General features: G+C 32.8%; 1 protein-coding gene across 1 annotated transcript in view; it reads left to right on the forward strand.

The window, feature by feature from the left end:
• Positions 1-1448: 1448 nt before the first annotated feature.
• Positions 1449-27768, forward strand: part of LOC129804904 (uncharacterized protein CG3556) — a 36702-nt gene continuing 10382 nt past the window's right edge. The window contains exon 1 of the mRNA XM_055852673.1: positions 1449-1808. The gene's annotated coding sequence lies outside the window, so the exon portion shown is untranslated. The remainder of the gene's footprint in view (positions 1809-27768) is intronic.

Consider the following 27768-nt stretch of genomic DNA (forward strand, 5'->3'; position numbering starts at 1 on the left):
AGATTTTTACTTATAAGTTAAAAAAGAAGCTAAACTATTAATAACTTACGTAGTATCCGTGTTTAATACTATATGACCACTATGACGTTTCATTGTAAGTTTTAAAGACGAATTCCTTATTAAATATTTTCATGCACTATTTTGGAGTTTTGAGTCCTTATATTAATAGATTGTGGATCCTTGGAGATCTCAGTGGCGCAATAGGTAAGACTGTTGGCACTTGGGTGGATAGATCCCTGGCTTGACTCACAGTGTTGTGAGTTCACATCCCGCCCGGTGCAAAGATCTGAATGTCCAGAAAAAGACATTTTCACATGTGATAAAAACGTTATAAAATGCATCGCCTTTGCCCAAAAATTCCGGAACATGGAAGAAGTATCCGCACTGTGAGGAAGGCGTTCCTGGGTGATCTACGATCAGCAGATTCTTCCAACACTAGAACGTTGTAAAGATTACATTGTAATACAAATACAGTACCTCGATACGATTAATAATAATAATTGATAGATTTAAAATAATTTAGTGATAATAGCTATTTACGCACAAAATTATGTTTAAATATTTTGAAGTAACATAAATATAGCTTCTGTTTAATTTAAAAACAATGTTCATTCAAATCAATGCGTTAATTTGCTTATATTAATTTCAATTTTCTCGCAGTCAATCAGATGTTCCTTTGAGCAAAATTGTTCCCACTAAAAATTTTTTTTTGCAATTTCAAAAAGAAAAAAGTGAAATAGTTGTTAGATGAGAGAACCCACTTTCCAGAGTAATTCACCGAGTTTTTCCGCTGTCATGAAGATTGCTGTATCAGAAAATCTCCAGTTTGGATGACTTCGAACAGATTTATACAAGAAAAACCATGCAAGTGTTGCTTCAGTAGCTATTCAGTAGCTGTTTCTTCTGGCTTAAGTATCCTTCTGCAATAGGTAAGTGCCTTAAAATAAGAAAATTCCCTGCTTTTTAAGTAACATCGCAGATGATACCGGAATCTTTCGCAATTAAAAACCTCACGTTTTTTAATTTAAAAAAAAAATAATGGTATATTATTTGATCGTGTATTTTAACATATGTAAAATTCAGAAACATCTGAGACCATGAAGAGTACCCCTATGGTCGTCTTAAGATGGATTGGCCCTTGAGCAAATTTCTTACAAATTTGTTCTGGCTAAGATTTCAAAAAGTTTTAATTTAGAACTTATCATGAGTCATTTATTATACTCCAATCAATCCTGGATTAAGAATTTTGTGTCAACCCCTCAAAGTTAAAAAAAAATAATAATTAAGTTTATTTTTCAATCTTTCAAAATCCTCCTTGGAGAAAGAGAAGAAATTTTGGATAGCAAGCCAATTCGGCCCTGTGAAGGAGAATTTTCATTCAATTTTCTTCCCCTCCTGGGCAGACACGCGAAAATCGTATCGGTGGTGGAACCAAGAGAAGTTGCAATCAGTCGCAGTTGAACCTTCGGTTGGGTTACATCACCACTGAGAGCCAATAGGAGGGACTCCAGTTTCCTCTAGAATACCCCCTTTTCTCACAGTGTATTTATATAACACTTGGTGCAAAGTCTTAAAAGGTTTTTCGGTGAATAAATTTGCCTATCTATCTTGTGCTGATGTTTTTCAGCAAAGTGAGGACCCTCTAGTTAGCAGTACTGTGTGAAATTTGTGTTAGCCCAAAGTGCGGAAACTCCTTTCCCATTTGCGGCAACATATTAAATTTGTGCAGTGTCCGGAAGAAATTGGTGGAACATCAAATTGAGGTCAAATTGAACGAATCAACCGACCGGCTTCTCATCGAACTTTATGTAATATTTTCACCTTGAACATATTTTGATATACTTATATATTTATTATTCAGCCCCATTCATACCTGTCTACTTGAAACTTTTAGTGTAAGTTCTTCATGATGTCACACTACATATACCTACACTTAACCCCTAGCAGTATATGAGATTTTCTCACATAGAAGATCTATTTGGCACGTTTTTTTTTTTACACTTTCTTCTACGGGGTGGAATCTCTCTACCGCCCAATTCGTGCAAAATACTCCTCTTTTCGACTTTTCTTTTTTTATCTGTTTATTTTTCCTCGGCATCAAAGTGCTTTCTCTGAACACAAAATATTCTCTGTTGTTCTGTTTAAACATTTTCTTGTTATATCCTAGAAAGGCAAAAAAAAAATCCTTTTCCCCTCTGTCGCCTCTGCAGATGCTTCTTTCCTTTTCCCGGGCTCCTTCTACATCCTTTTGCCTCATATTTCTCATCCAGAGCTTTTTTCGCCTTTACTTTCATCACATCGTGTGTTGGCAATTTAATCTGACTCTTCGTCATACTAATACTTGTCTATGCAGACGGCAAGTTCTTCGTCGCCGTCATTCCTTGTCCCATCCCATCCACTTCCCGGCAAATATAGCAATTTTGCTGCCGGCTCATTTCTTTCTCACTCCTTTTGTGCCATTGAGAACTCCGGTGCTTATGTATTCAATTCTGTGAAATCCTGATATGGGATTCTCAATGGTGGAACCCCATATATAGAAAAGGGATAGAATACCGCTTGGGCTGCTAGATAGGAAGCTGTAGGGCTGGGAAGTGAAAGCTTTGTTGTTCAACATCTGTCCGCATACACACCAGACTACGACATTTCCCATTAGACAGGAAGAGAGGCCTGAGCAAGCGAAAACTGCTTATCAAATGACTAACGATATGAGGAGAGAGATTGTACAGGAAGTGCTGGCAAAAAATATATAGGAGGAAGGGTATCTTCGAGTAAATAGCTTTCCGTCGGATGGGGTTCTCCGGAGGAGGGGCTTTATGGTACGGGTGACTCATGATGAGAGGGTATCAAGCGTCAGACTAAAAGATGCGAAAATTTTCTATTCATTTTTCTTTCTCCACAAAAGCACTTCTTTTCCCTAGCATCTCCTAACCATTCACCCTCCCATTCAATACACTGGGTAATATCTATGTTTAGTATATGAAATAAATGTACCTAGCATTATGTACCTAAGGAGCTAGCTATCATCATAATCTTACTCATCTTCCACTTCCTTCCCAACTTCAGCACGTCTCTTGGAAAATTGCTGTAAATTTGTATATTTTTTCTGCCCTATCTATGCATATTTGCTCTTATGCCAAAGCTATTTAGAGACGTATACAAAATGCTTCTCTAGATCCTTAAGCCCTTGGGATATTACGGAGCCGGGCTCGCAGACTTCCTCCCCAAGACGCAATTGATTTTCTCCCATGACTTTGTGCTTCAGTGTTCATTTTTTTTTTAAGTTTCCTCGAAAACCCAAATGAAGCACGGTAAAAAGTACCTTTACTGACCAAATTAGATTTTTTTGATCCCGGCTGACCGATAAGCAAATATAAATTAGTATATTTCATATGCGATTCCTATTACCTTGATAAGTGGTTGCCATATCAAGTCAAATACAGAAAATACAACCTTGCTTTGAGCGTGTGTCGTGTCTGTCGGTGTTTAAACTTCTGCAATTAAATAGCACTTCGAGGAAAATGAAAACATTATGAATTCGAAATCGATATTATTTCATGTAGGACTGTGAATAAATTCTATTCAAGTAACGTTCTGTGGGGAATTTTAAAGTCTTTTCATCGTAATACATCTATGAGAAGATGTATAATATCCCTCTCTCAGCATTGTAAAATATTCTCAATGATTAATTAAACACATTGACATAGAATTTCCGATATAGCGTAAACATTATTATAATATGAGTAGCATATGTGTTGCTGGCATTAAAAGAAAGCAATACAGACAATATAATTTTTAATGACTGTAGCATTTTTTGCTGCCAGATAGACATACATATAAGAAAAATTGACTAAGTTGACTCTTTCTGGATTTTAAGACAACCATTAATCCATTTTCATTCAAACTTACTTATGGAAAAATTTTAGGGTCTATATAGAAAGGGATGAGATAGAATTTTTCAATCCAAAGGAACATAGTAAAAGCTATCAAAAATTTTGCATAATTCCGGGAAAATAACAAAAAAAAAAGTGTAGGGTGGAATCACCAGTTCTCGCCAGTGCCCCACTTCTCGCCACTTACATTGAAATCGCTATTTTTCGCAATTTATGAAATAAATGAGTCGTAATTTTTTTTTGTACTGTTTCTGCTTCTACGCATAGAATCGAAAAATAATAATTATTCGTCTTGGATTCACGATTTTGATCACTCTTTAGAGCAATATTTTAAGCAAGTGCATCGAATCCAACATCTCTTACCAAATGTACTAAGTGTCGTCAAATTTTCATCAGGCCAAAAATACCTATTTGGGTAAATAATTTGTCTATTGAATATTTAATTGCACTTGTGGAATACATAAAATTTGTATTTAGTCAATTAATATTTCATTTTATATTATTTTTGTATAAAAATGAGGCATGGCGAGAAGTGGTAATATTCTGGAATTGATTTTACCACCTGTCGCCATATCTTTTCAATAGGCGACGCTAACTTCACTTCGTACATTCTCAGTTGTCAAATCTGCATTGTTTACTTTCTGCAAAAGCCCCATAATTTGATTTCTCAAATAAAAGTGAAGAAAAATCATTTAAAGAGAGTAATAATAAAGTGATCACAAGGAAAGAGAAATGGTGAATGTATTCTTTTCATAGCATTGCCTAAAATAACCGAGTGTGGTTCTTTTCAAGTGGGTGGCGAGAAGTGGTTACAAATTTTACAAAACTGGCGAAAAGTGATAAAAAGTGGCGACGAAATGGTTATTTTTGCATTATTAATAAAAATCAGTTTTTTAAGTAGTCCAGCGTTATGTTCTAGGATTATTGTTTTCACGTATCTAGAGCCAATACATCTAAGTAACTTTGTGTCAAATTTGACTTATCTTGTAACAAGGATTCAAAAGTTATGATTAAATTAATTTATTTTTTTCCTAAACATGGCGATAGCCGGTTATTCCACCCTATCTTTCTATTAAAGTACGGTCGAGTTCCTCAAATATCAATATTTGATATTTGGGGAACTTCAAATGTATGTTCCCTAAATTAAGAAAAAAACTTTAAACGCAAATTTTTTTCATATTTACTTCAAATTTTACATTTTGAAGTCAACCGTCTTACATATTTGAGAAACTCGACTGTATTAATAACACTTGAAAATTTTGGTGAATTATATCAGACTGGTAGGACTGGAAAAACTGATTTTTCGGAGAAACGCATTTAGGAAGTGTTTCAAGGTTTTCTAGGTATTTAATAAAATATCTTAGATTTGAATGTTTTCTACCATTCAATTTAATATCCACAAAATTCAAATCTTTAATAATTCTAATTAGCATAAAAAAATTGTGTTATCCTTAGGTATCTAGAGTTCTAAAGGAGACGAAAAGGTTAAGGGGCTATGCGGTACATGCAATTTCATAAAATGAATAAATCAAATTAGTACATTTCAAGAAAATTTTCCCAAAATTAGTAATTTTTTGAATTCTTTGCTTGGTTTTGGAAATCAGTGGACAAGATTTCTCGAAAACTTTATCGGTAATGCTGAAATTTTCGACACATTTTCTCAAGAGGATTGTTTAATACTTTTATGTAGGATTTTATTTTTCTTTGATCAGAAATTATTTTACAAAACGAAATTTAGTGTAAAATATGCCAAAAATTGTACTTCCCCGTAAAATTCTCCCGAAAACACTTCTCGTTTAAGTATGAGCTTTATGCCAAACGCACAATAAACTTTGTTTTTGTATTTAAGTGAGAGTGAAGAGACCTAAATCTAATTATCTCACTTACTCTCACAGGAAGTTTAGAAAACATATTTACAAAAGATATTGTGCATTTGGCATTACTATAAATTTTTTTTATTCTTCAATTATATATTAGAAATGTTAAAATTAGCGTGTTTGTTAGAAAATAAAACAAGTTTAAGAGAAAATAGAAGTCGCACTAAAATAGAGTTTTTGTGTGACTATGTTGAAAAGTTTTCCACTAGGGATATTACTTCTAGGGATATTACGGTATTACTTGTGGCCTCTGTCTTTACTTATAGCCTCCTCGCAAAAAATTTCACAATGTCACAAAATGATTTCGAAAATCTTCAAAATTAAAAATATTTGATGTGTTTTAATAGCAAAGCACATTTTTTTTTTTTGGTTTTCGGAATCATTTTCTGGCAAAAATTGTGATTAAAGCCATAAGTAAAGACAGGTCACAAGTAATGCCACCACCCTACATATATTTATATTTTGAAATTCGATGACCCAATTTAATACGTATTATGAACATAAAAAAATTGTGTTTGTTAAAGCAGATATAATAAAAAATCTGGAATGTTGCTCAAACAAAATCAGACAAATATTTCAAGGATTTCAAGTATTTTATTTCGGATAGAATAAATATTTCAGAGCTCTTATCTTTTCCAAACCAAAATTAGAAATTCTATTGGTAATAGATTTTTAAATCTTGACTTGATATTAAAATAATTATTTTACTAGAATTCTTTATGTATACGAAATTATATAAAAATACTGAGTCTAGTTTTGAAATTTTTCTCGCAAGGGAGATTTATAGATGAGGGAAACTGGGGGTACCACCAAACACTGCGATTTTTTAAATAGTTATTAGACTTCAGAGGAAGGGACCTGTATGAATTGACAGTTACTATTGGGATACTTGTCCACAAAATTGCCCCAGTTTCCCCTATACTTTATTATCTTTCTTATTCATATATGATTTGATCAGAGCTACATGCCTTTAAAAGTCAAAAAAAAAAGTCCTGTCACCTAAATACGATTCGAACCCGGAACATTTGCATTATACCAAGCGCTCTGTCACTTAATTTAATGTTGTCTTAAGTAAAAAGTAAATATTAAAAATTATAACACATCTTATTTTACTAATATTATTTCGATAGACATGAATCCTTATGATATAATGCTATATGTAAAATGCTATGTCCATATAAAGTGCGTTATTGTGTTGTTTTTATTTTAATATTGTGACTTATTCGACACAAAAGTCACATTATGCTTTATGTTATTTTATTGTGCCAATTTCCATATGATTACGTGTAATGAACTTCTTTCTGTCAAAGATTTGTCTTGTTGTGTTTCCCCAGTTATCATGCGATGCCGTCTAAATCTTATTAGGCTTATAAAAATTTATTATCTTCATAAATACAGCTTTCTTCCGGATTTAAATTTGATTTGTTCTCATATAATGCAGGAAATTGAATTTTCTTTAGGTGTATTAAATTCAAAAAGAAGCAAATGCCAATCTTACGAAACGAAGGCAAATGTTAACGTGTAAACCTACAATTTGTCAAAAGCTAAGTACATCGTGCGAAAGTCGTCGCCTAATCACTCTGAAAGTTGTTTTTGTATGTGCTGGAGAGATTAGCTTTTTCTGCGTAGACAGTTTGTCAGCTGGGAAGTTTCATGTACAAAATACAATCAATTTAAATTACCAAAAACCGCGGGAGTATTTGAAGTGCAGAATTGGAGAATTTATTTGCGTAAAAAAACCAGACGCTGTGTCGACAAATGGCATATTATTGAAGGGAGTTTATTTTTGGATGGAAATATAGATTAAAATTATTTATTTTAAAAGCCTGTCTCGCGCGCAAAATTGAGCATAAACGAATTGGCTAGAGCTGTGTATACTGTGTACAGAAATTATATGAACAAACCATCCCCCCAAAACAATAATTGGGATTATGCAGCCACGAGCTTTTCGTGTGGCCTCCCACTTCATCCGTCTCTACAGCCGTTGTCGTCTGCCAGCTCTCGGGAAAATCTCTATAAACCATAGTTATGTAAATATAATTTTGAAATTTCATAAATGGGGTTCGCGTATTTCAGCAAATCTAAATTCCGCCCTGCCATGTCGAGGGGTTGAAATGGCGTGTGGAGTTGGGGGTGGCAAGTAACTCTTGTAAGAGTTTCTCTCCAGTGATTTTATTGTAATTGGAGAGTTGGAAAATTTGAACCACAATCTGACGCGTCATATGAATATTTAATTAAGATACCGCATTCTTCTTTTGTGCACAACCAAGAAATTATTCAGGCTTTTATTCCTTTGGCAATTCCACCGTGAGTGACTAATAAATGAGGACAAAAGAGACACATAGAATTTCATTTACATTCATTCGTGGTTCACAACGCACTATAACTTTAGGTGTGAGCTTTATTATGATTCACCCATAATGTTTCTGGCCATTGTGAATGAGTGTTGTAGTTCTCGTGGAAACTCTGTAAGTCTCACTAATCGGATTTTCGCGGTGGCATTGTTGCATAATTAGGTTGTTTAATCATGCAAATAAATACTCTTGTGATAAGTGTTGCACTAGGATATTGCAATATATAGCAATGGTTCTTAAGGGCAGCTGTTTACTGTCTACCCTACAGTCTACAAGTTTCTTGTTATTAACATTTGCTTCCTCCGAATGTAGAATGCAGTATTAGTACATAATGTATGCTTGAAGCGTTGCAACTGGAAACAATCATTTGAAGTTTATTCGAAATAATTCGAAGTTACGAATTCGCGTATTTACGGTTTGGGCGCTTATATTAGGGGAAAGTGCTCTCCCTTCGAACGTTCATGCCTTCGAATAATATGAATTTTCTTTTATTTTTCCTAAGAGACTTACACATTTCTATTAAATATTAGTTGGCTTATCAATTGTTGATAATTCCATGATAATTTAGTGAAAATCTCTTACGAAAAACAAAAGAAATTTTGCATTATTCAAAGGCATGAACATCGAAGGGAGAGCACTTTCCCCTATAGTAGCTTGCAAACGTGCAAACATAAGTATTCTAAAATGCAACTTTCCAGGACAGATTTAAGGTTTAACAAATTATATTAATTTTTAATAATTACACTGCATATTCATCTCAAAATACTTCCAACTTTTGAAACTATTTTATCATACTAAAATATTAAATATCTTCTAGTTTATGCTATTTTTAAACTTTTTACAGTAAAATTGTGAGCAAAAACTTCGAGAAATAAGCTGAGTAAGTTTCAGTTTTTGCTTCATAAAATATTTTTCTAAATATTTCAATCAACATAAAAGTTTTTATGAGACGTAGATTGTATCCAGTGATATGATCTTTTCAAGATATTGCAAGTAGGCTTGGAGAATACATATGGTGAAAGGAACACTTATTGATATTTTAAGAACTCATGTCAGGACCTATTGACATCTTAAATACTTTGTACCATTTGGAATACAAAATTTGAACATTTATCTTAATCGGAAATATACATTAATGAGAGAACGTCATATTACTTACATTTTGTGAGATACATTAAATAAATTTCCACATTTTGACAAAAGTACTAATAGGGGTTCCCTGTCGAAGAGGTGTTCCTTTGACTCTTTATTTGAGGACGATACCGTTTCAATTTTTTTTTACACTTTTCACTCTTCACAGTCAATTCATTAAATGATAATTATTCACCTGTCATGTTATCACTCATTCAATTTATTGCTACTTGAAATTGAAAATACTACTACTAACTGTTAATACTACTGTTAATATACTGTACACATACAGTGCCGATTAAAATAATAGAATCATCTCTGAAAAGGTCACACTTTTACTTTTGTAATTTTTTTCCAATACATTTAAATATTTTTTTATGTATAAACGTTGATAAATTACTTTGAAAAAGTATAATTTTGGTCGGAATAGTTCTATATTTTGACACAGAATATGTCAATAATTTACTTCTGTGCGAACAATAAAATCAATTTTTATTTATATACGCACAAGCTCCCTCCGATTCATTTCAAGTATTACAAAAATAAAAAATAATAATAACATCATGTTATTTAAACAAGCCACCAAGTTTACTAATAGTTTAAATAAAACAATAACATAGCGAGATTTTCAACTTTTACAATATTCTAAAAATGTTTTTAGCTTTTCATCACCAAATATCGAAGAAATTTATAATGAAAATTTTTCTTCTGATACGTTCTGGAAGAGTTATTAAATGGATTTTGATATACTAGCTATACTAGATTCCTTGGAAGGATCAACATGAAGGACAAATGGGTTACGGTGACCAAGTAAATGACTTAAAGTATTTTATCTGATTATTCTTAGTTATTTTTCCTTTAAATAATTAGGAAAAAAATATTAAAATAAAACAAAACATTGCACAGACTTTTGTAACTGAGCGTCACAAGTAAGTGGCACGTAATTTCGAAATTCTGTTCAATAGCAGGCAATAAGTATCGCTCAAAATTTGAGTAAAAATAAGCATATCCTTTAGTTTTTTTTAGCTGAACTGATGTCACTTAGCTGTTACTCGCTGGGATTTTTGTATATATTTATTATCCCTGTCTATTTTTCATTCTTTTAACATAAATTTTTCAATGTAAATTAAATTAAAAATTAAAAAGCAAAAAGATAAACTGAAAGCCATCATATTAGAAAACTTATAAATTTTAAAACTATAGGTAGGGGATATTGAGGTGTTTCTAGGCAGCGCAAGTTGTTTTTTGAGATTAATTTCCAAAATGTTTCCTTGTAGTTTTTTACAAAAAAAAATCTTTCAAAAATAAAAATTTGAATTTTCTAAAAACACTTCGTTCAAGTACGAATTTTACTTACGTATTCATAGAAAAAATAGTTACTTTTTATTTCCAATGTAGGGGAAAGTGCTCTCCTTTCGAAAGATCATGCCTTCGAATAATGCGGTTTTTTTTTATTTTTCCTAAGAGACTTACACATTTTCTTTAAATATTGGTTAGCTTATAATCAATTATTGATAATTATGTAGTTATTATGTGTAAGTCTCTTATGCCCTAGACACACTTACGACTTAAGCCGAGAGACGACTTAGTGGAAAATGATGGAAATGCACTTTAACCATTATTTCTAATATAATTACGCTAAGCCGCCTCTCGGCTAATCCTCATGTCTGTCAAGGCCCTTAGGAAAAGTAAAAGAAATTCACATTATTCGTAGGCATGAACGTTTGATGGGAGAGAGTACTTTCCCCTATCTTTTATGAGTCATCGTGACTACTGCAAAATTGTTATTTAAAAAAAAACAGTTCCTGAAAATAATCTCGCAGAGGATGAATTTTTAAAATTGTTGAACTGAAAAATAACTAAAAATTCAAGGAAAATGTCAAGCTTTTTAAACTAAATTATATTAAATGAAGAATCTGAGACAGTTTTTGATGGCTGAATTAAGAATAACAAAAAAAATACTTCAGGAACAGTCAAACGTGTTGTCACTATTGTTGTTGTACTGTATTTAAATATAATGGCATATGTGGCGATTTTCCAATAGAATTGTGTCCTTTTTAGGTTAATTTGGCATTTTTTAGAGCTATCTAATTTTAAATAATACTTTTTCTATCAAAAGGAATACTCTAAGAAGTTTGGCTCTTGAAAATTGAGTACTAACAATACAAAACAGGGATAGAACGACCCTTTTTTTAAATAACCATAGAATTTTTATTACACATTTTGAATGCCAATCTTCCAAAATTGAGAAAAAGAAAGAATGAGAAATTGTGAACAACAAAGTCCTTTTGCAAACCCTCTCTCAATTGTGACAAGCTCCTTACAGAAATAGAAACTATTTTCCTACTAAACAACATCACTATGGAGGCAGAAAACTTCCGATTGTTCCCCCTCGTCATAAAAGTAAATAGCTTTTTCGTTTACACAAGAAATTTAAACTTTTACCACGCTGGAAAATAATGAAAGTTTCTTCCATTTACATTCCTCTACTACATTGGAGAATCTTTCTCAACTCTCTCTCTCTGCCCTCTGTTGTTTTGCAGCAGAGAAGGAACTTGCTGTGGAGAATGGGAATTTGCTGTTCTTCAGGATCATTAGCGTATCTCGATGCAATTTTCCACCAATTGCTCTTGTTTCCACCATCCCATCAACTATTTGTTAATTTGGAGCAATGTATCCTTTTTTTGTCCATGTACCATTTCCCTGTAATTTTTTGATTGAGAACGGAATAGTTCCTATTAATTTGTGTTGCCGGGGAACATGAGGGGAGCTGGTAGGAAATTTGAAATTCCATTCGTGTACAGGAGTATTTTCATTTTGCATTTAATAATGTCCGCTTTAGTCGTTTCAACTATAAATTTTCTGTATATGCATTTCCAGCTCGCCTCTTGTTCACTTGGCCGTGTACCGAGCTCATATCATCTGGATGAATATGAGGACTTGTACATGGAATCTCTGTTTGTCCAGAGATTACTTGGGCGATGGTGCGAGTTCACACTGAAATTTCATTACCCTTTGGGATTATACACTTCCTCTTTCTCACCAACCCCCATCACAAGTTCCACACCTTATTGTTTCAATGAATATGTAATTCTATATATGTATATAGTAAAATAGCAAAGTTAGAACTTTTGGTTATCAAAAACCCTATACACATGTGACTGTAGTTTTTTAAGAGTCGTATTTGACCCGGGAAAAGCGGAGTCGAAATACTTTTCTATAGTATAATATGTATACATAAATGTATAATACATAATTCAAAGTTAAAAACAACTTTCTCGCATGAATCGTTTTTCACTTTCACACCACTCACTTCAATTTTTGCACCCTTAACAAACCCCCTTACATCCGTGGTACAGATATTCTCTCATACTTTTACGCTCCAAAGAGTTGAAGCGATACTTTTCCCACCTGAAACACTCATTCCTCATGGTAACATCCAAAATGCCCAACTTCCACTTCAAATCTTCATCATTCAAAGCATTTAACATGAAGAACACGGTTATTTCCTGTTAGGATATACACCTGAAAATTGCTTCTAAATGCTTTTTGCCCTTACACCCAACAATCACTTTCGCACTCAAGACAGGAAGTATTTTGTTAAAATATTAATCATTTAAAAGGGGTGGTACGGGTGGTACTTTTGGGTACGTCATCAATTTAGAAATCCTCTTCGTGCAATTAATTCTCCTAAAGTGTGAAATTGTGTTTAATTGTCCTCATGGTGTTTATGGTTCGTAGTGAAAAGTGACACGTCACCCGGATAAAATGTAATTAATTCACCTGGAATTCAGATAAGGAATACACAATAAAAAAAATCCACATCCCCGCCCATTAAAATTTATAAGCAGAATTTCCAGAGAATGATTTGAATTTTATAAATCGATCTGAGAAGCATTGTCATGGAAATTGAATATGCTAAAAGGATTTTTTTTTAAATAAGTTCTTCCAGTATCAAGCCATGATTGAAATGCATCTCGATACAGTGGAGAATTATTCTTATTAAATATTATGTTAATACCATATAGAATTTTCTGCTGGGTATCATCGGATATTGGAAAATGGAAATTGAAAGGTGATTCTGTAGAATTAATGAATTTATTTTAAGTGGACTTTATATGGGTTAAATTGGTCTTATTTATTTATAATTTTATTGGAGAAACCGGAGAAACCCATATACTTACATTTCGTTCTATATCCTTTTTGTTCAGTCCACTTAGAATTTGTGTGTTCCTGATTATGGTGTAAAAAATATATTCATGAAAAACAAATTTCTTTTTATAAAAACCCTAAATTGGGCATTAATGATTTCTAATCAAAAGACTGCCAAAAGTATATTCGAGATACAAGTCCTTATAGTCTCTCGAGAAAAGTGTTTTTGGTGAGTAAAATAAGCAGATTGCTCATTAAAAAGAAAATTTGTCAGTAAACAAATCAAAATGGCTGGTAAAAAATCAATTTCGGCCATTAAAAAAATGCAGTAAAAAAAGTGAAAAAGAAGAAGAGTATGAATATGTGCTATAGACATGTGCAAAGCTTTTGAGAATGAAAGTGACGTGAATAATGATTTCATGATAATTTCCTAATTTAAAATGTCTGATAAAAGTATTATACTGACCAAGTTTAATTTTTATTTTACTAAAACACAGTCTAATCCGCACCAGCTTTTGTTAATTGTCAAAATCAATTTATTAAAACTCAATGAATATGATTTAGTATTTAGGAGCTATCCGTATTTGGACTATGCACAAATTTCCTTTTTTGTAATGCTACAGATTTTTTTTATAATAATTGTGAGATTAAAACAACTGATGACTTGTAAAGCGGGCACAATAACACGACTGGTGGTGGCGGCTCAACAAAGGTTACTCTTGTTAAGGGTGTGTTAACGTATTCACAACTCAGGGTTAACTGGCGGTCCGCAAGAGCGTTATACCATCGGAAGGCATGAATGCTCTATAACCTCCATAGTCTTATGTACATCGGAAAGCATGCTCACTTTTAGGCGGTAAATATGCACTGCACACTCTTCACCTGCCACACTCAGAGGACTAATCCTGGAAACAAGGTACATTGTGTCCACAATCAGTCTTCAGAGATTCATAAAAACGGCAGGGACTTTAGCTGCGGAACAGATTCGTCTTGATTTCCTTGATTCCAATTTTTCCGTTTAATTTTAACATTAGGGGAGACTGGGGCAAAAAGTCACAAATCGAAAAATTCAAAATTCAATATCTTCCAAGATAAATAAGATAGCGACTCAAAATTTTTTCTATAGATAGACGTTCTATGTAAGTTTCTTAGAATTCGAGCAAGGAATTTAGAAAATAAAAAAGAAAACGAAATTTTTAGCCCTATTTTTGAAATATTTTGCTTGCAGAAGGTATCAATTATTATCTAAAATTGATGCACTGCTGAATATTTCCTAAATAATTCGTATTCTTGAAATACGAATCCGCTATCTATTTTAGAATTTCACAAAGGTTCTTTTCTCCAGAAGTGCTTTTATTAAAAATGACCACTTGGGGTAAAAAGTAATAAAAAGTATAGAGCAAAAAGTAACAAAAAGCGAAGCAAATTCTAATGTCTCACAGCGAAAAGAAACGTCATTACCATGTCTTGCCGCTTGTTGTTTGCTTTGGTCAAACGATTTGCAGTCTCTTGTGTGTTTCTTTCTAAAATAGCTTGAAAAGCGCTTTTCTCGTTCAGATAGAGAAAACAGTGTTTTACAAAGGTGTAGATGAATAAATTTTCTATGAAAATATGTCTTCTAGATATTTTTTTTCAAATTTACGGAAGCTCGTAATGAAGCGAATCAAAATGTGATAATACCCCATGTCTGGTGCTATTTGCACTAGCATTTTTGAGAATGGTCACAAAATTACCTTTTAGAAATCGGCTCGATAAACGTATTTCCTTACAAAATAGAGGACAATTGCTTTCAGTTTGTAGAGCGGTAAATTTCCTATAAAACTGCGCTAATTAGAAATTTTTGAAGCGCTCGAGTAGCTTGTAAAAAATAAAATATCCGTTTTGTGACTTTTTGCCCCAGTTTCCCCTATTTGTAAATTCATGTATCACGTGCAATAATTATTGTTAATTACAATTATTTGTGAAGTGGAAGCTAATTCCCGACTTGAGCCAATTTAAGCGATTCTATAGTGAAAAATTCTTGTTGTTATACGTGAATTGTGAAGTAAATTTACAAGTAGTTTCATTTTCAAAGGAGTATTAAAGCATTTCAGTAGAAATATCTGCATAAAAACCCACGGAAGCTATGTTTTGTGAGAGCCAGTGTGCCAGTAAATGTTAAGCCTCGTTTGTAGTGTGTCAGGAACTGACTTTTGGCTATGAACAAGCTTAGTCGTCTCTAGACTTTAGTCGTAAGTGTGTCCAGCACATTACAAAAAAAAATTGCTTTTTCTGTGAGCGACACAATTAAATAGTAGTGACTCCGCTCCACTTAGTATTACATGACAGAGCCTCTTGTAGTCAAACTATGAATTTTTAATATTCAAAAAAAAAATTTGTAGATAGTAAAAAAAAGTCGCCAAAATTGCAAAATTTATCTGAAAAGGTTTTGAAATCTAAAATTATTTCAGTAATTTAAAAACGGGTGGTATTATATAAGAATCACATCAAAAAATAAGCTGAATTTGAATAGGGGGAAGTGGGGCACCTTTGAATGTGGGGCAGTTTTGAAATTGGGATTTTTCTTTTTGTAAATTGTGAATGGAACTGAGCCATACCATAATTTAATTTAGCTTCTCAATCTATTTATGCAGCTAAATTCAAATCAATTCAATTTCAAATTTATCATCATAAGGTCCAATTTTATTTAAAAGTCGGCGTAAAGTCTCTATTCCAAAGCTGCCCCACTTCACCCTAGTGCCAAAACACGATTTTCCTATTTTCACTCTATACGGTTGAAAACACAATCCTAGAATTGCATAGAGTTATATATCTTTCTTTGCAGTGTCTTTTCGTATCTTTGTTGTAAATTTCACATATAGTCATTCGAGAAGAGATGGAACACTTTTTTTTATATTCAATATTGCGGATACGTTTTGAATGCGAGACAAAGACGAATCTCATTGGTTTATCACTTGAAGACTAAATGTCTAAATTTAAGATATCAATATTAGAAAAGCCTATGTCACTTCGAAAAATAGGATTTAAAAAAGTTGCATTTTGAGGCACTCAAAAAAAGTGAGGGTGAGGATGGAACACCACTAATTTTAGCAAAATAATTATAGTTTATTTTATTAATTTAGAATAGGAGGGAAGTGATTTTAGACGTGAACACTATTTCATTGAATTTATTGGAGTTTATTTTATTTTTTCAGTATAAAATGATTTATTTTGTGGAATATGTGGCTCATATACTTCGATGGCAATTTCGCTGAGTGTATCAAGTCAGTCTTACCAGAAATTTAGGGAAAATAATTTCTAAGATTTACTTGAAAAGATGAAAAGATTTTGAACGTATTCTTACGGCCAAATAAAAATTTTTAGCCATTTTTCAGACATCCAAAAAATTCAATTTCAATTTTCTCGTACAATTTTAAAGGCAGAAAACCGTAACTTGGGGGTTTTCATTAGAATGTTAAAGGGCACAAATAGAACAAATGAGGTGGAGATCGTACATAGGATGTAGGCAGGAGGCGAAGTGGTCCATCTCTCCCACTGTTCCAACTCTCCTCGAATGACTATATATTGCATAAAATAAATCAATTTGCAATATTTTAGTAAACTTATTAAATTATTGTACTTTCCTGCTCCTACATAAATCTGCACTTTTTTCACTACAATTTCAAAGGGAAGCTACACTCTTCATTTTACCCTAAAAGTATAGCTTTTTGAGTCACCCCTACTATAGGGATAGAGTAAATCGAAATCAGATTTATGCACATACTTAAGTCAGGAGACCACATATAAAATATCGTTCACAATATAAATTCTAAAATAAGTCTGGGGGCAAAAGGGATGGCTGATGGAGGGGGTTTGAACTGTGACATCCACTCGTGCTTAAGCATTTATGTAAAGTGATCGATAGCAGACACAAAGACGCTTTTTGTCCTCATTTTGAGCCCAGAAAAGAGTCCTCTTGTGTGGTGTATGAGGTAGGATTTTTCTGTGCTTCTTATAGAGAGACGCGTTAAGAATAAGTCAAACCCATCTAATGTCAGGATATATGAATCTACCCACGTCTAGGATGTCATCTTAATATTAAATTCCCACTCATAGCATATTAAACTGCACGTTTTTGGGGAAAATATTCATGCGAAAATTTTGGAGGGTGGATGGTATAAATTGACATTTTTTGATAAAATCTAATATAAGACTGTATTTTCTTAATACGAAAACTGGGATTTTGAGTATATAATATAAATTGCTTTTTGTGATAAATTTTTATAAACTCTCCCCCCCCGCCCCCCCTTAGAGAGAAAGAGGGAGGAATTTCAGTAATGTGCGTGTGCAGGTGGGGTAAAATTGAGATGAATTGTGTGAATTTGAATATTCTAGTCATATCTTCAGTCTGTTGCACACATTTAGAGGAATGAAATCCCAAATAATGATTGCCGAAGGGGGAGGCCCTGCACATTTGAGACGCCTTTAGAATCAAGTGGCGTCGTCCCGGTAATAAATTCAATTTGATTCTCTCTCATACCTTCGTGCTGACTCACTCACCAAACATTTCAGCTCACCCCGCACCGGAAAGTCATTTCGAAAAGTAAGTGAATTCCCGGTGCCAAGAGGTATCTATATAGCAGGTGCGTTTGGGGGGCCTCATTGATGAATGAAAATTGAATGGCAGGAAAAATTGAATCCACTTTTGGCGTCACTATGACTGAAAACGAAGTGGTTTTGTAGTTGGCCCCATTTACCCATCTCCCTTGTTTGGGTTAGACAAAGCCGATTGCATTATTCCATTTGCCCAGGACATATACCTTTTCAGCTGGGCACCCATAAGTACACACTTCAGCTCACCCCATTCAAGTGCCTTCTCTGAAAAGCTTCGATGTTATGAGGTCGAGTGACGGCAGTTTTCCATGTCATTCGGTTGGGAGGAAAAAAAAAATCACGAGAACATGAGAAAGTGTTGTTACAATTTATCTTTTCATGCAATGCCACACTTTCTATTCATTTCATGTGAACACACACTGGAGAGCTAACCCCATAAGAAAAGGGCCAGGAGATGAATGAAAGTGCTTTTCATCCTTTGGGAAAAAGCTACCAAATGTGCCATTTCGCATGTGCATGATATGGCGGGAAAGTTTATTGAGAGGTGGAAGAGTGAAATAATGCATTTTTAATTGTTTTTATTGCTGCAGAGAAATAAAACACGTACACATATACCAACAGTCCAACTCCATCTAAAACTTCCATTGGGGAAAATTTTCACTTTAAACTTTTCTCTCGGGGGTATTTTTAGGAAAATGAGACATAGTCGTGTGAAGTGTTTTAGCCTTTTTTGTGCATGAAACATTTTCACTAATTAATACGTATATTCCTACTTTAACTGCTTTTTACAAAGTGAAAATTCCAGATTTCGCACATGGTGATACCCCATATTTCCTCCAAGGAAAGAGTTATAGAGTCATTTGACTAACTGGAAAACAAGAAGTTTCCCAAAAACTTTCAGATCTGACAATTTTTATGCAGTTTTTCCCAATTTCCGTAATTTTACTAGCCGGTATTTGATTATAGAAAAATTTTGGCTTTATAAAATCAAATAATTTTATTTATATTTAAAGCATAAAACTTTTAAGAGTGATGCTTTTCAATCTTTGGTATGTTTGGCCTTATAATATTTATTTTTTATATTATTTTTATAATATTTATAAATAAAGATAAAGCATAAAATTTATGTTTAATAACTTCTTTAATACGAGTATCTTACCATGAAAATATAATAAAATATGAATAACAATCACATATATGTAGTTTGTGTAGGATATTTTAATGATTCTTAAGACTCTTGTAAAAACCTGGTCTTTTGGGACAATTTTTAATGATAGGTTCGTTTTGAAGGAATTTTATTTCACGTCTTTCCGTTTCACGTTTAAACGTCTTCACGTTTAAAATGAATTTTCATTTTTTGAGTCTATTATAGTGTGTAATAAGATTCTGTAGAACTTTACAATTTCATATTCTAATTGTCAATATATACTTTTTTAAATCCTAGATTTTATTATCCTTTCTTAGATATTTATTTATATTTTTTCGAGCCCTTTAGAGGTTTACCGTTAAAGGGGTTATGTGGGTTACAAAGACTAAAAACAAACAGCATATTCTTCTCTAATAGTTTCTCGATATATAAAAAATACAACATTTAAAGTATAATTTTGAAATTTCCCTTTCAAAATTTTATAAATTCAGTCTCTGGAATCTGGTTTTCGGAGACCTTTTTGAAAAACAAAACTTACTTTTCGTGTGGACAAGATTCTCGGAGTAGGTTCATATGAAAAACCCAAATATTTTCTGTTAGCTATAATGAGTTAAACTATTCCTGGAACTTTGAAATTTGTCCTGTTTGTGAAACTAGTCCTGTGAAATTTGAATTTTTGAGAGAATTTTATACAAAATACTACCACTTTTGACGTTTTGTCTTGTAGAATAAGTTGTGATCAAGTAAACATAAAATCCTAGTTTAACTCATTAGCTAACAATATACAGTAGACTCTCTCAAATTCGGGCATATAGGACCGAAATGTCAGCCGAATTAGACAGAAATTCGGGCGACAAACTTTTTGAAATGCAACGATTTTTTATTCATGTGCATACAGATATTGAGTTTACACACTCATATATATCGTAAATTGCATGAAAATCCCTCAATAATGCAAAATCACATCAAAACTAAGACAAACCATGCCAAATTTGAGCATATTTGATTCATTTGATAATCATAATCTAACTTGAAAAATGACAACAAACTTTTTTCAAATGTAACCGCTGCCCGTATTAAAAAGTAGCCCGATCTTAAAAGAGCCGAATTTGCGAGAGTCTACTGTACATTTGTGTTTTTGATATGAGACATCCCTACTCTGAAAAATCGTGTCCACCGAAAAGTAAGTTTTCAAAAAAAAATCTCTAAAAATCACGTCTCAATGGCTGAATTTTGATTTTTAACTGCTCGAACTCCAAGAGAGAGCAGTGTTCACAATCGACTTTTTTTCAATTTCTCTCCATCTTGGCTGCTAAACGGTAGGAGATATTGATTTCCGGCCTTCGGTGACCCCCCACAAGTCAACATTATCTATCGAACTAACTTGCCCAAATTACCCCCCACCCCTTCAATCCCCTCCAAAAACATGTTGTATGACTTTGCAAAAAATTGGTTCTGACGATTTCGTTCATTTTTGGAAATGTTTTGGAGGTAGTCCAGCCAGTCCAGCTGAACATTTCGTTCTTTGACACCTTTCACCGGAAAAATCGCCATCTTAAATTATTGAAGGTCAAAAGCCTAATTTTCATCCGATTTGGTCAATGAATTAATAATAATTAAAAGGTTAATGATTTTTTTGAAACCCTCTTCCTGAACAATTTTAAACTCCAAGATGGTTTTGTGGTGATTTATAGACCAATTAAATTCGACAATAATTTTATATGCACCAAAAAAAGTGCGAAAAGGTATATAAGGCAGAGCTCATTCTCGGAAGTTCGAGCAGCTCGCAAAGCCTCGGACGCTTTGCCACCCCTTTTTAATGAAAATTTCAGAAAATATATTTTAATTGTTGTACTTTTATATGCCTAAGAGCTTCAATTAGATATTTTTTATCACGCGTAAAAAAGAAATCTCGAGAAAATATTCTGTTTAAAAAATTTGTTTGAAATTTTAAAATGCCAAAAAAGCAATGAAATTTGTTGAGGAAGAAAACAAAGAAGAGAAATGATGTTCTACTTGGCAGGATCACCTATGTAATGTACCACTCATACTGTATCAGTATTATTTCTATATTACCAGTTCTTGGTCGTCATTCTGTTGAATTGTGGGACATGGATTATTTTTTAATAGTAGTCTGGAACTTTCAGACCAAGATTGATGAGAATGATGACTTATGGTAGCTGTTGGTCTATAGTTGATATACTTGAGATATTCATAACGGTTTAAATTTAACCCATCCATAACATTATAAATAGGTGTGATTAGAAGGAATCACACCTAAAAAAATATGATGATTTAATTAAGCTATAGAGGAACTGGGCTGTACATATAAAATGAGATGTACTAAATTTGGGCCCTTACTTGTTTAAAGGCCTTTTGTTGTTGGTAACAATTTTCGTAAAAAAATTCTTTTTAATAGAATTTTGACATTTCTCCCTAGTAGTACAGGCATTGAAGCAGAGCACTTGCTCTATAATGCAAACGACCTAGGTTCAAATATCCTTAAGGCTTTCAGAAATTTTCTGGTATCAAAGGTGTTCGAATCTGATAAATTGAGTTTTACTTCCCTTAATTATATTTTGGGATCGCAAACTCCTTTCCTGATTTATAGGAAAAATAGCCCATGTTTGGAAATTTAATTTATATTGCATGGAATATTAATAACACATCATTAATATTATAAAATTTGTCAGTAATAATTCGTGTAGGGTGTAACATTACCCAAAGAAATCTAGAAGAAATCTCGAATTAAGGCTAAAAAATTATTTGCTATTTCAATTGTGCTACTCTGTAAGAGCATGATGTGGTGGAAAAATGCGGGATAACGAATTTTCCCCGTCATGGAAGAGAGTGTTTGGTGGAACATGATGAGAAAATCAGTGTTAGAGCTTAAGCCATATAAAGAAAAAAGTTTTTATAACAACGGGTTGGGATTTGTATTCGCATAGACATTACCACAGTCTAGACATAGTTCATGGTTCTCTCTATCCTACATCCCCAGCTCTTTCCCCTTCTAGATTATCTGACTTCCTATTTCCTACAACCACGATAAAATAGATAGAATATGTGTGGGAGTGGAAGAGAGGATAAAATTTTCCCAAAACCCTCTCACCACAAAACAGTGGATGGGAGAAAATCTCATAATATTGCTTTTACATGTACTATTATGTTGTGTATCTTTTGGATTTCGCTAGAAAAAAAATCCAAGAGGAGTATTTTTTTCCTTTTTATATAGTACTACTGTAGACTTTTACTGCATTGTAATGAAAAGCTGACAATTCTCCAAACACACGTAGAGAATTTTAATTAAGAATTATAGGACAAGTTTTAAGTGGGAGGCAATTAGCAATTTCAAGCAGAGACAATGTTAATTTTCTCTCCGTTAACGATAAGATTACGCGCATTTTCGCTGACGTTAATTAAAACGAACGATACGGTTCGGATGTTGAGACAATTAGTTCAATGTGCCAAGAATACTTTTGTACCGGGCGAAAGGCTACCATAGAGAACAATTACAATCTCCCCCAAGAGATAGCGGAAAAGTTCTTTCCCCCAAATGAGAGAAAAATCAATTTCCGGGTATTGAACTCTTTAACCAAATTGACATAAAAGAGCTATACATATAACCACAACAATTGTATCTGGTTTATTAAAATACCGTAGTTGGGTATTATGGTCAAAAAATCGCTTGGACATTTGCAGAATACTCATAAAACATTTATAAAATATCGTTATGTGGATTTGACAGTGCATATGAAAATTTTATAAATCATATTTTGTGAATCCCATGTCGCGTCGTTTTTTTCTGTGGTATATTCAGTTTATTTTTGCCATGTCCCTAAAAAAAATATAAAAATGTCATACGCAAATATATATTTTTTTCACTGGGTTCAACCCCCTAAAATATTCACAATTTCATAAACCGCAATTACTGCATATAACCAACAATTTTCATCCACATTTACCAAGAAAATTTTCACATTCTCTTAAATAATTTCTCTCAATGAATTTTCTGGGTGAAGATGTGCTGGAAATATCAAATAATTCGCATGGTAAGCAATATGAGGAGATCGTAACAATAACTATCTCGGCTGTTCATTCATTCATTTATATTACCAGCATAACACTATGTAACTTTATTTATGCAAGAAGGGCATAGAAGTCATTCTCCTAACTTTCAACAAAAGCTCATATGGAACTTTGTGTCCCTTCTTATTTACAATTTGGGGATATAGGATTAGAAAATTAACAAGCAAGTCGTGTGAAAAGGACAAATGATTAAAAATTCAGTTGTGAAAAGCGGTATCTTTTGATATTCATAAGGGATTTTAAGAATTGCATAGTCACTGAATTAATTATTAGTCCATTAGGTATAGCTTTTATGCACAAACATAACCAAGAGAAGGGATGAATTTCTCTAGGGTCGAATATTATACCACAAAATGTGTGAGGTGCTTTTAACACAAAGCTTTTTAGGACACTTTGTGGAAAGTTTATGTGTGCATCTAAAAGGATTTATAGAAGAGAAACCAAAATTTACCAGTTAGTGTTTTGACTTTTTATCTTGAGAATGCAGGAGTAAAGTGAAATGAGTGCTAAAAGAACTTATGAATTTCTAATGGCAGTAATTTTATATCTTTTAGGGAAATATGAGGCTAGTCCTGAGTAGTTTATGAATCTTATATTGCACAAATTTGCAAGAAATAAATTATATTCGTTCAGTAAATTCATATGGATTTTGGTCAGATTAGATAAAAATTGATGAGAACATGCATTAAATAATTTACCTGAGATGTCAAGAATAAATCACTATTTTTAAGCACTAAAAATTAGTTAAAAATTAGTAATAAATTCTGTTTTAATTATCCATTTGCAAAATCACTTTTTGCTAATGAATAAATGGATTAATGTGTCTTGGTGATTATATTACTAAAATAAAGTCAACACAACCAACATGAAACATAATATTTAATAAATTAATATTTAAATTTTCGAATTTTCATGGGAATTTTTGTATAAAACTGTCATAATGTTCAAAAATGTCGCTTGGGGTAAATGAACAAGTGGCACTAGTAAATAATTAAGACTTCTAAAATTAAAATTAAGAACAAGTTCATCTTTTTTAATAACAAGAAATATTTTGCATTATAAATATTAACCCTTTAAGTACGATTGGAACACCGGTGTCCCATAAAGAAAATAATTTTTCCTGACTACCTAAAGTTATTTTCTTCTTATGTCTGTACATAATTGTAAAGTAGAAGGTTGAAGGAATCTAGAATATTTTTTGAAAATCTTTAGATATTTGCTATGTAGTAAATATTTAAGCTCAAAAATGGCGAATTTTTAAATTCTCAAATTCATAATTGATTTTATTTATTTTTTATACTTCAAATTTTTTTTAAGCAAAACCCTTTTGACAATATAAACTGCAATACTCATACATAATATTTTTCATTAAAGCGAAATTATATTATTCATTGGTATTGTCAGAAAAATTACTTAAATTTTTGGGCTATTTTTGTCCCTATCGTTCATAGAAGCACAAAATACACCGAATCAGACTTTGTTGAACTTTCCAAGGCTAGATGTAAGACTTATCATTGATTATGTGTCCCAGTTTAATTTTTATTTATTGATTTTCAGTCCGTAAGAAGTATCTTGTCGTTAAAGGGTTAAAAGAAATCTTAATACGCAAAAACGGTAATAATATTTAAAATAAAAATTTAAAAATTTACTTGATGGAGGTAAAGCTACATTGAAAATCCCTTGGAAAATCCTATTTATTTGCATATTTCTAAAAGAAGCTATGTTTTAATGTTGTATATGTAATTTAGGTGGGTCCCGGTCAAAATCCCAAAAGCCAAAATCCCGAACGCCAAAATCCCGAACGCCAAAATCCCAAAAGCCAAAATCCCGAACGCCAAAATCCCGAACGCCAAAATCCCGAAAGCCAAAATCCCGAAAGGGTCAAAATCCCGAAAGCCAAAATTCCGAATTCTTAAAAGTGTTATAGCTACTCCCACGATTGTACCCGCGCTTGCTGGAGGCAAAGGGAAATCTTCTGTGTCTTGGGAAATTATTCTAAACATTTTCCTCCATATAATTTCATTCCTATCAGGATTTTGAACATTCGGGATTTTGGCTTTCGGGATTTTGGCCTTTTCGGGATTTTGGCGTTCGGAATTTTGGCTGCCACCGAATTTAGGTATAGGCAAATCCGGCAAATCAATTGTATTTCTAAATTAAATTGTGGCTGGGTCAAGCTTACTTTTAGAAATATTCGAAAAATAGTGTTTCATTTTAGAATTTTACGTTGTACTATTAGAATCCAAAGGCAGCCAAATCCTTAAAACAAAATCCGGAATGTTCAAAATCCTAAAAGAAGAAAGAAGTTAAGAAGAAGAAGAAGAGTTAAGAAATGAGTCTTAAAAAAAATTAATCTGTATGAAATTATCCTATCTTTACCTCCTAATAATGTTATTTATTATGTCATTAGAAAGGATATTGTAAAATATCTCACAAAAACTATTAAAATTCGATCAAAAAATCTGAATAAATTTTATTTTATGTAGTTCAATCAATTGAACCCACACCATGCAATCTGAAAACACCACCAAAGGCAGAAAGGAAGCAAAGAAAGTGCTTAGGTGGTTGAAAGAGGAATAATTAAAAATGAATATTTCATCCCAAAAGCTCTTTCACCTCGACTTTGATGCTAATTTAGAAATTATATTTGCAAAACGATATTATGCACATATAAGTATGAAGAAGATCTTGAAGAATTAAAATTAATATCTTATGAGTTCGTTTACACTTGAATATACCCTCTATCTCTCTGAAGCCATAAAGTGAGCGTTAATTTACTGTTCAAACAACCAACATCATCCACCCGCACTCCCAAATTCTGTCATGGTTGAAAGGCACGCACAATTTTGGAGGCAATCCCACCACCAAGAACGGGATTAAATTGTATAAATTATCCAATTATAATATCAAAACAATATAGGGATTCTGCTCTAGCAAAAGCTACCCTCTAGAATGCTCCAAGCACAGCCCTAAAGTGATTTATTGTCGGAGGTTGGCAGAAGTGTTGGATGGATAATAGTATAATTTGGTATGGGTTACGGGATAGATTCATACCCAATCATCACCTTTTCTACCCCGTGCCCCATTGCACATAACATTCAAATACCACATGGCAAATATTCACCCTTACCCCTGGCTTCCAGAAAAGGGCATGAGGGGTTGACATTTAAATTTATTTGCGCTAAAACGCTTAGCCGTCGAAGCGGAAAAGCTTTAAAGCTCCATTAACTCCAAAGGGGTAGTTGTTTGTGCGAAATATTAACTCCCTCGCAAAGGGTATACCAAGCCACTGAACAAACATCTATGCGACTCCCAAAGTCCATTCTGCAGTTTGTGAAATTATTAAATTTATAGTGTTCCATATCTCAAACAATGCGACCATGTTGGCTGAAATATTTCAATGGGATTTTCAGAGATGATTTACTGTAGCAATTGGATATGGATTGTATTTATTATTGAGGATATATATAGGTACAGCTGTGGTGGCATTTGAATTGGAAATTTCTTAAATACCCATTCAAAAGCTTTATAGCTCCAGGGGTATGTCATTGCACACAGAAAAGCTTGAAAGCTTAACAATACTATTCATGGTATTCAATACAAAAAGGATACTATTTATCATTTAATCCTATTTGTTGAAGCGTCCCACTTTACATTTGTGAAGGAAATCTCTGTATAAGGTTTTTATCCATGATTTCAGCCTCACAGACAAGATCCTATTTAGTGGAAAATTACCATAAGAATAAGAACACTAAATCTCAAGATAACATGAAGCAACTTAATTGGATGAAGAAGTATTTGTCAGAATTAACGGATTTAATAGTAAACACTTTGAACCAATAATTTAAATTACTACAGTTGCAAAGCCTCAAGGAAAATTAATTAACAAGGGGATTATGTTGGAGGCATTCAGTATTTTTGCAATTAGAGAGACAATTGAATTTAAGTTGATTCCCTTCAAATATTGATAGAATGGAACTAATGGTCATAAATGGCCATAATAATCTTGCTTTTAAAATTTTGTACTTTGTACTTTTTTGTACTTTTGTAATGAAATATTGGCTATACTTTTGCACTATACTGTAAAATTTCGATGTGATTTCGAAGGTACAAACTCATTAAGTGCTAATGTATGTTGCTATAGTTTTCTACGTTTGTAATTTGTTAAAATTACTGCATACTAAATTCGAATTTCTTCCGGCTCATCTTAGTTAAAAAAGTAAACAATTTTTCGAGTTGTTTGTCAATAAAGCAATTTAAAATCTTAACGTTTAACCTGCTATTTTACAATAGGGGAAAGTGACCATGCTTGATACGATCCAAGCTTAATATTAACTATTTATTTTCTATGTTAATCAATAGTTATGACTTATCGCAATATATTTCAATAGCTGGTGCTAAGCCTCACATTTCCTAAAAAAATTAGGATCCTAGCTCTTTTTTCCTAGTTTCACGAAGCAAAAATCAAAAATAGGTCCAAAACTGTAATTTTGATACATGATATTTTATAAGTATTTCTTAATTAATGTCGCTTT

This window comes from Phlebotomus papatasi, chromosome 1 (genome assembly GCF_024763615.1).
Source record: "Phlebotomus papatasi isolate M1 chromosome 1, Ppap_2.1, whole genome shotgun sequence".
Taxonomy (NCBI): Eukaryota; Metazoa; Arthropoda; class Insecta; order Diptera; family Psychodidae; genus Phlebotomus; species Phlebotomus papatasi.